At 36.5% G+C, this 12,692-nt stretch overlaps 1 protein-coding gene across 3 annotated transcripts in view; it reads right to left on the bottom strand.

Annotated features, from left to right (window-relative positions):
* LOC105211766 (tyrosine-protein phosphatase 10D) overlaps positions 1 to 6,102 on the bottom strand; it is a 124,290-nt gene extending 118,188 nt beyond the window's left edge. For all 3 annotated transcript variants that reach the window (XM_054230651.1, XM_054230650.1, XM_029039918.2), the window contains exon 1: positions 5,855 to 6,102. The gene's annotated coding sequence lies outside the window, so the exon portion shown is untranslated. The remainder of the gene's footprint in view (positions 1 to 5,854) is intronic.
* Positions 6,103 to 12,692: the final 6,590 nt, after the last annotated feature.

Here is a 12,692-nt window from a genome sequence, read left to right as displayed (position 1 = left end):
ATGTTTCTTTGTTTGTCTGCAGCATTCCTATGGCTTCACGTTTAAGTCACGCTCACGCTCAGCAACTTCACTTTAGTGATCGCTCAGTTTTGTGGTTGCACACACACTCTCAAAAATATTTGGTTTCATTTCATTTTTCACTTTTTCTACAAGTTGCAACAATTCAATTGACAACCAAATTAAAAGTCACAATCAAAATTTAATTAAAAATCACTTTTACTGACGCTCCTAAGTAGCGACCAGTTGGCGCTCTCACTTAGCCAGCGTAATAAATAGTTTAAAAGCGAGGTACCGAGCCACAGCTACTTCGAGCTACTCACTAACCATTTGTGACACTTGACTTGGCCACAAAACGTCAAACTGACAGTTGAGTTAGTAAACGCAAACAAATGAAATCACAGATCACACGCTCAGCTGTGTGCGCTCTCTAGCTCTCTCTCACTCTTTGCGTTTTCATTTATTTTTTATTTTGTTTTGTTTTTGCTCACTATTATAAATAATGACATTCATATTGATATTTACTGTTGTAGCTATATACTTATTGCACCTCCCTGCCACCAGACTCACCAATATTAACCCGTTAATTGCTTAGTACTCACATTCTAATATCGCACTAATTTAGTGAATTAGCTGCAAATTAACTAGCAATTTATTTGCCTGCCTTTATATAAATTGCAATTATTATTATTTTGTTAGAATTCTCGGAAAGTTTCGTCTGCCACGTAACTGTTTACTGCAATTTTTTGCCACTGTCCATTTTTGCATCTAGTGCTAATTAGCAGTTTACTCGGCGCTGTTAATTAGTAGTGAAAATAATTTTCATATAAAAATCGCGATTTTATCGTTGCCAAAGTGAAATTAGTAGTTTGCACTCGCTGTAATCGGTTGCTACGTGTCGGAAATATGATTTGCTAAAATATTCCTAATCTGTAGACACGACTTGAATATTACTAATTAGTTGCTGGAGTTGTTTTGTTTTTTCATTCAGAAATGTACTATTTTAAGGTGTGTCGAGAGCTGGGTGAGATTTTTGTTTAGCGGCAAAATTAACTGTCATCATTTCATTACTAAAAATTGTGATTTACATTGTAGTGACATTGGAATATTTTAGAACAGATTTCATAGTTGTATCTAGAAGAGAAATAAGAAAAAAGTGCTGACGAAGACGACAGCAAATAACACTAGATCTTTCAATAATAGCAACAAGTCTTATATTATACCAAGTGAATCAAGAACTGTTGATCTTCAAAGACTCTAATCAAATGAATATTAAATGATCTTGAAATCGTCTTTTGCTGACAATATTTGTATGTACAGAAATGTCATTCATTTCGTTTGTGAATTTATGTAGACTCGCAGAGAGACTCGTTTCTAATAAATTATTATCTTCTAGTCAAAGTTTTATTCTTTGACGTGATCTCTTGGTTCCAATTACAATTTATTCCCGAACTTAACCCTTACATGCACTCAATGTTTTCATTACCGTGAAAAACACTAATACGGAGAGTTTTCATAACCGGAAAGCTCCCATAGCCGGACAAAAACATTACGACGGTTGGTAACCGGAGGATTTCCATTAGAATACGTGGCTGATTTGGTCGAATAAAAATTGAGATCGATTACGCAAACAAACGTCCATCCTCTTTTGATGCATTTAATCGTGAAGAAGATGTCTGATTTGTTTATAAAGAAAATGGAGAGCGAAATCTACAGTATTTTATATTGCGACATGTGAAATCTATATTTATACCTAACAACTTCATTTCATCATTAATATCCTGTTTCCTCTTTTAATTTCACCAGTTAATACAAAATTGTTCGACCCAAAGACATTTTGGAAAAACAGTTGATTTCGAAAATTCGAAATTCCTATTTTTCAATAATTCCTTTCGATACTGAGAATTTTGACTATGAGGGAGTTAGTCAGAGCAATATTGGACAGCAAAAGCGGAGAGAAATTTCTCGTATCAAACTAAAAATCGTTTATGCAGGAAAATGGACCTACCGAAAAAGCCAATTGTTCAAAATATACGAAAATCGCATGACATTATCAATCTCTCGAACAAACAGACAGTCAACCAGAGCAAACCAGTTATCGAGATCACAACAATTGTTTTTTTTTGCATAAACGCTTTTGGCCAAGAACACAAATTTCGAGGATCTGTCAACCAGTATTTCATACAATACATATACCTCACAATACTAGGTAAATATAAATAACAGTAAACTCGTAAAACATATTCAAAACAATAGAGAGTGAAACGGTTGAAGACAAGAGGCAAAAGCGTTAACCGACAAAAATCACAAGAGAGAATCGGAACGACAGGCGCTCAAAGGTAAATGGTGAGTAAAATCAAAATGTAAACGCAAGTTAATAAGAATGAATATGAAAAGCAAGAAATGCCATACCATGAGTACAACAACAAGAATACTATATTTACATACAAACAAACAAATGTCGATATGTAAATGCGATCGCGCATACTAAGTGCAAGTACAATGCAATTGTCTGTTGTTGCTGCTTATTTGTATGGCCAACAGACGACGGGCCCAAGTGTGAGCTGAATTAAAGGTAGGTAAAATTAGTGAGTGAGTGAGTGGTACACGTTGTTGGGCGGATCGTCAAACAGTCATACATATGAGTCTGTTTGTATGAGTGTAAGCCTCATACTGGTATTGTTGGCAGTAAAGTGAGTTATGTTGTAGTGAGCGGCATATTTTGAAGTCGAATTGCTTTGCGCTGTTTTTGTTATTATTGTACTCACTACTCATTCAGGTGTGTGTATATGTTTGTTGACTGCCTACCTACCGGTGAGAAGCGGTTTTGGTTTAAAGTATCTGGCAAAACGTGTTTGCCCGCTCGCTCGCCTTTGCCGCTGGCTGCCTGCCCGTCGCTGCCAACATTGAATTTGGGACAAGATTTTTAAATTTTATTTAAAACAACAAATCACAACAATCACACTAACAATACGCCAACAACCGCAAAATGCGCGTTGGGCAAAATGTAAAGTTGGCAATAAAAAAATGATAATTTAAAATTAAGTTATAAGTACCTACAACAAGTTGGCTGCTGCGCCAAAACAGGTAAGCTCGGATTTTTTTTCGTTTTGGAAATTTTCAAATGAGTTTTTGCGAAATTTCAGTTATTTTTGAGAAAATATTAAAATTTTTAATATTTAATTATTTTTAAGTAATGCATATAATATTTTGGGGAATCATTACCGTATAAACATTAATTACATTTAGGCTTAGATGTTCCAAGCTGATAGTTTCACAACATGTCGTGGAGATCAGCTCGGTCAGATGACACATACATATGTAAGATGAAAAGATTTAAATTTCAATGAAAGTTGGTAAACGTAAGGACAGCATCTTTTCCATATCAGGACCTTATCTGGCCATTGGCTATCATTTCGGCGACTAACCCTGTTTGAATCGGTAAATTTTACGCTTTCTAGAATATCAGTATCAATTGTATATAGCATTGACATTAGTCCCATATGTTGCAACGAGTCCTATAACACATCAAGAGGCCACCATTATTCTCTTTCAAATTCCTCAGAGATATTTAATTTGCTGATTCTTAGTTAGTAATGAGGATACTCAAAAATATTTGGATGGATAATGACATTGTGTTACGTGCTTTCAGGAGCAGCTGGAATCCTTCCTGTGTGGGACCATATCAAAATTTACATTACCAATCACAAATCTCATCTACTATTCATCAATGAAGATAAAATATGATATCATAGATCTAGATCTATAAATCCGATTAATATAACCCAAATATTGAATACGGATTTGTGAGTATTACAATCTAGGGAATGTTTTGAAGTAAAGACGGCTTCTTGATCTAGTCTAAACTCTTCAAAGCCTTTGGGAAAGAAATCGAAATCATCGACGAAATATTAGAATCGCCAAGTGAAAGCAAGACATTTCATTGAAACAATGCAATCTCTGGATCCGATATCGATAAATAATCTTTTCAGGGATTGCTGGGCTAGATTTTTGTGGCCTTAGTAACTTCTTTTTCGTAGTAGTGATGAGAAAAGGCGAAGAATTCGTTATATAAATTATCAATTTGGACATCTTTTAGCAACTTATGTAGAGAATATAAGCGATGAAGGTCCCCGACCAGAGACGCAAAATAATACGCAGCCCTAGGTAATAGAAGGCTAACATTTAAGCAACAAGAGTCAGTCTTATTATGCTTTATTATGTTGGACTACGCTGTAGATCTAGTTGAAATACATTAGTCAGTAAGTTTAAATTAAATTTGTATAAATGAAAGACTAGCTGGGTGTTTTAAATATGAAAATAGTTTATGCGAAATTAGCTCAAAACGGTCCCTAGAGTAAGCTGTGCGTTCTCACTTTTCAGCGCTTTTGATGAGTTGATATGCCATACCTTGTTATCATCTTATCAATTACTACTCTATTCCTTGATACGATTTATTTATGTATAGTTTTTGGTGTATTTAAATACAGCGATCATTTTCAGATCGAGATCAATTCAAGTTTTTCAAATTAATTTTTCGTTTTGTTTAAAAATCAAACACTGCTTTCTTCTTGGAATTGCCAGACTTAACCTAAGCACGCACTTCGCACGCAAAAAAACACTTTCTTTCTTTTTTTCCTTTCAAGCGTTTGCATTAACAATTTCTTGGACTTGAGTTTCACATTTTTGGAATTTCAAATTAGTACGAAAATAACGAAGTGACCGACGCCGTCACAGGCAAGTTGTATGGACGTTAGTGATTAACAAAAACAAAAACAAAGGCACTAGGTATGTACAGTGTGCATAAAAAATAAGAGACTGGCTAAAAATTAACAATGAGCAATAAGCAATAAGCCATGAGCCAATAAGCGCCAACAACAGCGTCTGTCAGCGAGCGCAAAACCAGTCACTAAAACACAAAGAAGACAGCAAACGGCGGCTACAGAGTTGGTTTGAAGGCGAAAACGGTGGATTGAGTATGGAAAAGAGATACACGTGTGTGTGTGTGTTTGTATATAGTATAATAACCGAAAGCAAAGTTGAAACATGTATGAAAGAAATAAAAACAAAAACAAATAACTAACTAAACGAGTGCGGTGAAATTTCAAATATTTGGTTGTTGACTATTAATGCGATGTGTGACGCCGTCACGTGGGGATGGGGAAAAAAAACTAAATAAAAAATTTACTAATCAATTGAGAAGCCCTGGAGATACTAGTAAGATTACTACTAAGAGATCATAAATAATTAAAAAATTAAAATTTTTTTCGTTGCAGAAATACTCAAAATTTGCCGAAGGTTTTTTTCTTTAGAAAGAGTCTAAAATATAAATGAAATATAAATGTTTTTTTTTTTTGTTTTTGTTCTTGTAAAAAAAAAATAATTATTTTCCTGTACCCACTTGGTTGTGTGGGCGTACGCCAACAGAACAACTTCGAGCAAACATTCAATGTTGCTAGTCACATGTTTATAAACACCGCAATGCCTACAGACATTTGTATGGAGACATGTTTGTGTAAGCGAGATTAATTTTTTTGCGCAAACAATTTTCACTTTATCAGCTGTGTGTGTGCGTTATTTTTTGTTTTGTTTACACTTTGTTGTTGCACCACTAAATTTGCTTGTTGCTGCCACACATGCAACCACATATCTGTATATGTACATATATATACCTGCAGCGCTACACTCCCGCAATTATGTAGACATACGCACACACACACACCATCGCAAAGAGATTCTCAGCGTGTTGTTGTTGTTTTCAAATTAATTTTCTTTTTCCACTTTTTGTCTTTGCAACTTGTATGTTGCAAACGCATTTCCTCATTACCGATTCACTGCACGGCCAAAACACACTTACTGTATATTATTTCCTTTTTAACACTAAACAAAAATTATTGTTGTTTTTGTCGCCGTTTTGAACATTTTCTCGTTGTGGCTCTTCGCCTTTTAGCCACTAGACACGGGCATAAACACAAACACCGACACTCTGTTTACACGCATACCGAACACTTTGTTGTTGCTTTTGCTTTTGCCTTTGCTGGCAAAATAACAAAACACTACGCGCGATCCGAGCAAAAATTCACCCCGTCCGTTCGCGTTCACGTATCAAACACCAATAAATGTAAACAGCCAGTCGTGTTGGACTAGCGAATCGGCGGCAATTGGCAACTCTAAGCTGGCGCTCTCGCTCTCTCTAGCAATTGGCGGTAGGTGGCAAGGTCGTCCGGCGTGTACACACAATTGCAACGCTGCTTCTTATTAATATTTTTATTGAATTATTAATTTTACTAAAGATTTTTCGTATAAAAAAGAATTCGTAAATATTTGAGAGTCAAAAAAATAATATTTTTATTAAATTAAAGCCAAATTAGAATTATTAATTAATATCTAGATATTAAATAGTTTCACTTTCTAATGCATATACTGCCCTAAGCGCCATCTGCAGTCACCAGCACTTTGATTTTTAGGTTCCAAGCCGAGCTAATGGGAAGAAATTTAGTTTTCAGCGTACGGAGTAAAGCAGAGAACTTACAACTGTTGTAAGTTCTCTGGTAAAGTTTCTTCAGCAATCACGTACGATAATGTATACTTTACGATTTCGGCTTCAGTTTTCCCCCAAATATTATTTACGTTCTGTGGTGTATTCGCTTTTAATTTAGTCAAGTTTCGCACCAGTAAACGGCTGTAGCCAAGATTATTTGATGCGATTACAGTCTACAACCGGAAAATATAGAAAGACAATGAGAAGTTCAGTCTCCGGTTACAGGAAATGGAAATATTTGGGTTAAACGCCAAAAAATGGAAGAAAGAAAGTGGCAGCCTAGCCTATCTCGATACCTTTCTGGGAAGGTTGTCTTCAAACTATGATTTCGTAGTAGTAACTAGCACATATGGAGTCATATGTAGAAGTGGAGGATGGAGTGATATGTAGAATTTCACGTAAGTGAGGAAAGTTTCTGACTGTGATTCACTTGGGAGTGGCCAGGAACGATTCTTTTACATGTGGCTCAAGCAGCTCACGACTTCCGGTCTTAGACCAAGTATCCTCTGGGTAGCCAAAGACATCCGTTTGGAGGCGAGCTAAAGTGAAGCCAAAACCCGCTTATGCGGTTGTGCGTAGGGTTTGGGACCCACCACATAAAATCACCCCCCAATGAAAAGGAAGAAACAGCCTCGGATGAGAGACCTCAAAGACGGCGAATACCGCAGACGATGGAACGATGAGCTTGTATGTGGTATTCGACGACATAGACATAGTCCAGCGAATAAAAAGACAGCGGCTACGCTGGCTAGGTCATGTTGTTCGAATGGATGAAAGTGCTCCAGCTCTGAAAGTATTCGACGCAGTACCCGCTGTCAAGAAGAAGAAGAAGAACTAACACCCATTGGCTCTTCTTTTTGAATGCTTGGTTGATGGGTTGGTACACTTCGTCAACCCCGAATATAATTTAATGCCCTGTCCGTGTGTTTTAGAGACTAGCGATGACTGTAATTATGCCGATACCCTATACCAACGTTCGACCAAATTGGTATTATAGATCCTTGAAGAAAATTGTTGAAATAAGATTATTAATTCCCTCGAAGAAAGGTCAAAGAAAGGTCGAATAGCTTGCTTCGAAGGGATGGAAGGAAGCATTTTTATTAAAAGCTTCTTTTAAATTGTCCTCATTACATGTTGTAGACCGATTTTGGTAGAATTGGAATCCATATACCAAGGTAAGAAAGCATCTCCACGCGACGAAAGCCAATAAATATTATTAAATATATAAATATTATAATAGTGACATTTTATACGAGACCTAATAATTGGCTCTCATTCGATTGATTTCCTTCCATATTAGGAGAATAAGCTTCAGTACAAGTTTTTAGGATTCGTCGGCATTTGTTGACAACAGCAGATGATCTTCGATACTGATTGAGGAGAAGCGCGGTACATATTAATCACATTTGCTTAATTAGATTTTCTAAACAACAACAAAAAAGTTGTACTTATTTAAAATTCCTCATCCTACTTAGCGACTCGATGAGATAAGCACTTAAATGTGATATGGAATGTCCAAAGGAATAAAACTGGCAGTTTGAGGGCTGTTGAATAAGTACTTAAATTTTATATTAGTTGATGTTTTTGGTAGGTGGATTCGTAAATGACTATTCTTCATACTCTTAAGGCTTCGACTTTCTTATATAAAGACTCGGTCCTAAATAGATATTTTATATTACCTTGGCTATATTTGGTGTCCCTCTTTAAAGACTTTGGAATAAGTCGTACACAATGTACGTCAGACAAGCTTCTAAGACCCAGCGCTCCTTGAAGTCGTGGAATTCTTACGTTGAACAACTTCGCTGACGATTTTATTGAATTTGTTTTGGACCATTTGACTAGAATAAAAAGCTTCAGAAACCTTACCTCAAATCAACATAAAAACTAGTCCCTAGATTCTGGAGAATTCCATACTTATTTTCAATTAGTTTTTTCCCTGCTTTTCTCAGTCATCGTAGATTATTCAGTGCGCGCAATCAATAGTCAAATGAGTATAAATGTAGATCTGCTCAAAGAGAACAAGTGTATATTGACTTGTCTGAATTATAATAAGAAAATTATCTCCTCGAACTGACTGATTGAAGATTAAACGACCTTGCTTGCGGAGAGTTCATTTTCTTTTCGTGGGAATTAGTTTGAGTTAATTTGGAGGAAGGCGTATTGCACAAACAACGTACATACTGCATGACCTTGTTGGATGACCTTTTTTTGGTAGGAGAGCTCAACTCAAGCATAGGAAGCAAAACAGTGATGAATCGAACATACATGCATAGATCTCTTTAAAGATCTAATGCAAAGCATAGATTTTTTGAACTTCTGTGACTTATTGAGCCATGCTCGTGCTTCAGTTTGCGTACGCTCGTACTTATTCGGCAAATCTAGCGACGAGTTGTTACAAACGGCATTCCTCGCGTTGCAGACGAGTGCGCAAAAGTTGTATGATTGAGTAGTTTACGTAGAAGAAAACAAGTAGAAGACAACTGCACCATTCTTCATGTGAATAATAGCAATCATACAGACATAGAGTGGCGGAAAAAAGCGCATACGCTTACAAGTAAGTCGGCTACACATGTTCCAGTGCTTGTAAAAATGTGTAAACGCGCACAACAAACACCAATTAAGCGATCGACAAATTTTATTTGCGCAGACTTACCGAGTTGCAGCCAAAGCCAGCAAAAAGTTGTCAACAGCTGTCCGAGTGAAATGTATGTGTGTTTGTATTAAATGGCATTAGCGACAATTGTTCGCTGACGAGACGGCAATGCAAAGTGCTTTGGAAAAGTGGCTGAGCAACGGCGACTGAGCGCGGCGTTAAAAGGCAAAAAGAAGCTGAAGACAACACGAAAAAACAACAAAAAATCGCTTGACAACAGCAATAAAACATGCACAGCAATGACAGGAAGTTTAATTAGAATTTAATGCCAAATACAGGAAAGTCGAGCGAACCACTAAGGGGGCAGCGGGGCGGCAAGGTGGCCTAGCGGCAGAAGGCACAGAGGCAGCGCGGCGGTGATACTTGCTGGCAGATGAGCGCTGCAAACAGGTGAGGCACAGAAATCAAACGACCACTAGTTAAGCTTGCAACGCAGTTGCCGTCTCAAGAAATCTCAACGCCGTCTGTCACCAACATAAGGAGGTGCAACAAAAAAAAAAAAAAAAATGTTGCAACGATTATAAATTGTAATTGAAATGGATTAGTGTCAGTTTAAATAGAAAATGCGGTAGCCTTATTGGTAAGCTCATACTCGTATGTGGCTATTGAAATGTGTGATGTGGGGTCAATGTGGAATGCGACGACGTCCCATACAAATAAAGCGCAACTAATTGCATTTGCACTTGTTGTTGTTGTGACATTGTAGATGCATAAAAGGGTTTATTAACACGAAGTCATGTGCAACTTTCTTTCTTTTTGGGTTCGTTTTTATACCCAGCGTCCACTTCTAGAGATATGGTTACCCGTATTACTAGCGGACAAAATATACATTTTCTGTTTTATTTTTCAAACCGTATCTATGATTAATAGATTCATTCTGGAACTAAAAAGGCTGACAACCTCTGTGGGTGTGTGTCATAGATCATAGATCTATCTATCCTATCTATCTACCTCAGTAATTTTCCTTATTTTTTCTATATCTGACAAAATGTTCATGTCAAAAATATATGAATGGTTTTAAAGCTACTTAAAAAGAAAATATCTTTGACTGTGTGCCATCAAAATGTCAGCGCAATTTGAGGAAAAGATGTTAAAAAGCTCTGAACAATGATTTTCATTGTAAAAAGCTTTGGTGTTGATATGAATACATTTAGTAGCTCAGAATTTTGTTAGAAGGTAATATATCTAGAATTTACCGTCTAAAAAAAAGCTCCGAACAATTATTTTTTGGCCAGCAAAAGCTCCGAGCAACTATTTTCTTCATAAAAAGCTTCGATATCGCTATGAACCAATTTAGAAGCTCAGAATCTTGCTAGAAGCTAATATTTCTAAAATTTACCATCTAAAGAAAAGCTCATCAAAAGCTCCGAAGAACGATTTTATTTGGAAAAAGCTTCGGTATTGCTATAAATCTATTTAGTAGCTCAGCATTGTGTAGAAGTTAATATTAATATCCTTTGCAATATAAAGATAAGCTCTTCAAAAGCTTTTTTTTGTAAAAAGCTACGGTAACGTTATGAATCTATTAAGCAGTTCCGTATATTTTTAGAAGGGTGATCTTTCTAACTATTTGACTATAAAATGACAAGCGTTGTAGCATAGCTGACTCAGTAAATGGTGGGTCTTCATGCAGAAAAATCTATTGTCAATTTTTAAAAAATTTGAAATGTACTGTGATTGTGTAGATATTTTGCAGTTTAATTCCATGGTTGTCATTTCGCAATTGTCTTAAAACGCTGAGACCTTTCTCATATTTCTCAAAATTTTCATGAACGATATATCCAATAAATATCTTTGATACCTTTAGAATGCCAACTAACTGTATTAACTTAATCTTACGGGTATCCAAAATCATTTTATTTAACCCAAATCTATAAAAAGCTACAAAGACTTTTAGAAGTTTTCAAGAGAGTCGCAAATTACTCTAACAATATGTGAGAGTGTGGGGTTGGAACTTGAAGCAAACTTAACTCATATTTTTTGTGTGGAGAACGTTGAGATAGACGAAAAAGAGGATGAGGAGAACCTACAATTAAAGACAATGAAGTTGCCATTCTATTACTTGATAGTAGTACAGCTCAAATCCAGAGAAAAGTCAGGAACGGTTAAACATATAAAATAGAGTACGTAAGTCTACTCAGAGTGTGGTTGAATGAGCTTCTGCTTTAAGTCCACTCACTCAGATCTACATCAAATTCAATAAAATATCGAATATAGAACCCTAAGAACATTTGAATAATTGACGATTTCTAACAACAAATTGTTTAGTTGTTCACACTGAGAGAGAAGTCTTAATAGAAAACTCTTGGACTTCTATAAAAGTCGAGGAATGTGTTAGATTGTGGATCTGATTTGGGGATAATGTATTTCAGCTTTGAACATAACATCTCCGTTTCTCCACATCCGGCTAATTGAATCAAATGTTCAGATTACGCGGAATTTAATACGAACGAAATCAGATTTTGTTTCCTTAAAACGAACTCGACTGAGCTCCATATTTCAAAGATGTGTCTCAAAAGATTGCACATATAAAAGAGCACCCGTTTTAATCCCTCGAGGCTGCAGTGCTGCACAAGTCTATTAAAGAAATGCATAAATACCCGTATATATGGATGTCTGCATCTAAGTGAGTGATGAGAAGCAGTAAAGCCCCAAAAAGGCGTGAAAGCTTCTGTAGCTGAGCCAACGATGAGCTGCATACTAATGAATTTGATGCATAAAATTACTGAAAGAGGGAGAGAGAGAGAAAAACTTAAAGATTTATGATGACTTTCTTCGGATTTGCGTGTAAAATGAAGAAGCCGGGGGAATAAAGTAGCTGTATTCACCTGCCGCTGCGGCTCCATAACTCCGCTGCGTCCGCCAAACGGCTAAAGTGCCAACGCAGACATTCCAAGTTGATGGCTGCTTAATAAGGATATAAATTACGCAGATAATATTGTTCACTGCGCGCGTGTTTTTTTCTCACTAAGCAGCCGTTTGCAGCAGTAGACTCATATTGATCGGCTGTTTGTTGCAGCATTCGATTGCCGACAATTGTCAGCAATTGTTGCACGAATGTGCGCAACGCAAAACGCATTGCTGTGTCATTGCCAGTAAACAACAAAATTATGGTGGCGTACAATAATTACTGTCGCAGCCATTTTCTGCTAATGTTGCACGTTGCACATGGCTGGCAGTAAGCGTTGTCGCATGTTGCACGTTGCACGTTGTAAATAAAAATGCTGCAAAAATTGATGTGGCCGCTGTTATGTATGGTCAATGACAATTTCATATGGAATTTACACATTTCATGCGTGTTGCCAGTATGTGTGTGTGGCAACATGCAGGAAAAAAATGTTATTGTTGCAACATGCGCGCAATTTCAAACTTTAAACAAATGTTTGTTGATATGCTGCATAAAAAAACATTGTCAACATGTTTGTAGCATGTTGCACATTCGCAAGTAATTGCAACCCTTTTAACGGTGGCAACATGCTTGTGTTGCAAGTAGAATAGTAT

The sequence above is a fragment of the Zeugodacus cucurbitae genome, chromosome 5 (genome assembly GCF_028554725.1).
Source record: "Zeugodacus cucurbitae isolate PBARC_wt_2022May chromosome 5, idZeuCucr1.2, whole genome shotgun sequence".
Lineage (NCBI taxonomy): Eukaryota > Metazoa > Arthropoda > Insecta > Diptera > Tephritidae > Zeugodacus > Zeugodacus cucurbitae.
The sequence above is the reverse complement of the archived record's forward strand: the minus strand, read 5'-3'. Positions and strand labels throughout refer to the sequence as shown.